Source organism: Egretta garzetta, unplaced genomic scaffold, assembly GCF_000687185.1.
Source record: "Egretta garzetta isolate BGI_Z169 unplaced genomic scaffold, ASM68718v1 scaffold40, whole genome shotgun sequence".
In the NCBI taxonomy this organism is placed as follows: Eukaryota; Metazoa; Chordata; class Aves; order Pelecaniformes; family Ardeidae; genus Egretta; species Egretta garzetta.
The window spans coordinates 4,443,711-4,447,074 of record NW_009258484.1 but is presented as its reverse complement, the minus strand read 5'-3'; positions in this window follow the sequence as shown (position 1 = coordinate 4,447,074).

Sequence of the window (3,364 nt, the reverse complement as noted above, 5' to 3'; positions counted from 1 at the left end):
TGCCCAGGGAAGTGGTGGAGTCCCCATCCCTGGAGGTATTTAAAAGATGGGCAGATGAGGTTCTTAGGGACATGGTTTAGTGGTGGGATGGCAGGGTTAGGTTAATGGTTGGACTTGATGATCTTAAAGGTCTTTTCCAACCTAAATGATTCCATGATTCTAAGAATCTCTGCTCACCCCTGGCAGCACCTCCCCAAACTGATGTTAGGAGTCCTCAGTCTGCAGCTGTGTGGGATGCAGTACAGCTACACAAATGTAGAGAAGCCCCAAGAGCAAATAAATAGCGCTTGAGATGAAAGGAAGCATGCAACTAAATCTGTTAGTGCTGCAAGTTCTTTGCTGCCTTTTTTCTGAAATAGTTAACTAAAGATGGTGCTGTGCAGATTTGTTTCCATAAACATTTTATTGCCTCTGATCCTGTGCAAATGAGAATTCAGCCAAGATTGAGTGAAAACCCCATGACCAAAGAAACCATTTGGAATTTGGTGGTTATTGGACTTCTTGTTTTGAGACTAGTTTTCAAATGCAGGCTGGACGATCAGCTTTTTACTTCCCATAAAAAGAATACAAAGTACTGGTTTTCTGTCAATTAGAAATACACTAGGTGGGCACGCAGCAAATACCATTAGTGAGCAGGAGTTAGTCACTGTATGTGGAGGCTTATCAACGTTATGGGGTAAATTTCCAGAACTAGTGGCTTTGTGCACGTTGAAGGGATTATATTTCACATGTTTCTTTACCTCTTGCAGCACGTGATCTTGTCAGTCTGTGTGTTCCCATTTGGGAATGGCACAACTCTGGCACTGACAGATTTGCAGCTTTGGAGTTCACAGCCAGCTTTATGGTTGGAAGTAGCGCTCTGATTCACGTCTTACTACTTCACAATACACTCAAGCACTTTTTGTTGGAAAGAAAGGGCTGCCTTCTCTCATCCTGCCTACAATAAATCAGCCCACCTGCAAAAGGAGCTGCCAGGATGGATTTTTAGCTGTATGCCTGCTAGAGCACTGTTCTAGAAATTCATTGCAGTGCCGATTACAAATCTGATTTTGATCTTGATGTTTTTCATGGCTGGGTACTGCCATTTATTCTTCCTCTAGCATTGGTTTTTGCTTTAAATAATTATTGCCTTCCTGACAACGCATCAAGGAGAGCGACTGTGTCTTTCTTGTCTCTTCCATTTGCAAAGCTAAGCAGCTGCTGTTCTCCATGTGAGCCCCTTCGCGCTCAGAGCAGAGCGTGTGCCTTCCGAGCAGATTACGCAGCTCTAAGTGTGTGCTGTGCTTTAAAGTCCAGCAGGATTCCGCCTTGGAGTGGCAGAGCTTACAGTCTAAGTACAGATCAAGCGGGCAGAGCGAGAGAGAGAATGAGGTGAGCAGGATAACGAGGCTGATGAAGTTTGCAGCATGCTTAGTTGTGCACCGCTATGCATAAACGCAGTCTAGCGGTTTACGAGAGCGACGCTGGAGCTGCACAGCGCAGCAGAACCTGGTGGGGCCGTGGGGCACGTGGAGGAGAGCGAGTGGTGGGAAAGGAGTGTAAAGAAGTAGGCCTTGCCTACTTGTTGGGGACCGGGTGCCTCCAGCTCACGTTTTGGAGAGAGAGGGTGAAGAAACCCTCGGGAGATGTGTCTACCTGGATGTGGGTCTGCATTACTCTTTCATGTAAATGACAGTCTGAAGGGGCTTCTGCAACGCCCAAGGCAGGGTTTGGGCTAGCTGTAATCCTGTCCCCAAATTTCCAGCATTAAAAACAGGGCAAGTAGGCAGCCTGTTAAAATAACCTTAAAGGGGGTGAGCTGTAAGGGTGGGCAATATGCTGGGAAACCTGCCCCAGAAGTACCCGTCGAGGAGGCATCTCCCCTTTCCTCTTTGGAAAAATGAACTTTGGTCCTGGTGACAGGTCCTGCTGCAGAACCTTTTGGTGCAAATGCCAGAGGTGGGGAGCTGAAGAGCAGGAGAGCCCTGACTGACTTTACATCCCTCTTAGTGGACTGCGTATTCAACCTCTTTGGCTTAGAGAGAGGGTGGTATATAATTTTTATGTACGAAATACATATATGAGCCTTTAAGCAGTGTTTTCTGGTTCTTCCATACTACAACACTACCTTTTGTGTGGGTTGTTTTATTTTTCCATATCTGTATTTTCATTGCCTTGCTTTTTTTACTGATGTAGCAGAGCAAGAGATTTAAGTAATGGGGAAAGCTGTGAGAAAGCAGTTGTGCATTTGAATTTTCTAAAATTACATTTCAAACTGTTTTGGTGAATGTCCATCTCTTTTTTGGGGGGCTGGGTTTGTTTTTTTTTTTTTTTTCATTCCCTCCACCTTCAAGCCTTGCTTTGCCATGGGAAGATGAGATTTCTAAATGCTTCATGCTGCAGCATGATAAATGTTTCTATTCACTGGCGTAATCTCCAGCCAAAACCTCAGCGGTTCTTGGGCTGACTACCCAAACACCTACAGCCACGGCCGCCGAGGGGCAAGCAGTGACAGCGCTGCCATTTGGTGGTGGAATGGTGCTGGGTTTCAAGTTTTTGTCCAAAGTTTTCTGCTGATGACTCATTTCTCCTTCTTCCGGTCATCCTTTCGAGTAGAGGAGGGAAAAGTCTGTTTGCAAAGGGGGAGCTGTCCTGGTTTCGGCTGGGCTAGAGTTGATTTTCGTCATAGTAGCTTGCATAGCGCTGTGTTTTGGATTCAGTACTAGAAGAACGTGGGTAACCCCCTGATGTTTTAGTTGTTGCTGAGTAGTGCTCAGACCAGTCAAGGGGATGTCCCACACCGTATGACATCATGCTCAGTATATAGAGCTGGGGGGAGAAGGAGGAAGGGCGTCTGTCTTCCCAAGACACCGTAACGCGTGATGGAGCCCGGCTGTCCTGGGGACGGCTGAGCACCCGCCTGCCCGTGGGAAGCGGTGAATGAATCCCTTGCTCTGCTTTGCTTGCCCGCGTGGCTTTTGCTTTCCCTAATTAAACTGTCTTTATCTCAGCCCATGGGTTTTCTCACTTTTACCCTCCTGATTCTCTCCCCCATCCCGCTGTGGGGGGAGCGAGGGAGCGGCTGCGTGGAGCGGGCCGGGGTTAAACCACGACAGGAGTTCGTGCCGGGGAATGAACCAAATCTTTGAAATGCAACCCCGAGCCCTGCCCTTGTGCTCCGGCCACGCTGCAGTGCAAAACCCTCGCCCAGGAGGCGGCTTCTCCCGCTGCCCTGCGAGAACGCCTCACCGCCGGGGGTGTCCCCCACCCCGGGGGGGGTGTCCCCCACACCGCGCGCGTTTTAGAGCGGGAACCGGAAAAAGTAGCACCCGCTGTGAAGGGGGAAAAAAGAAAAGTTGGTGTTTCCGCCCGGGTTCGAACCCGG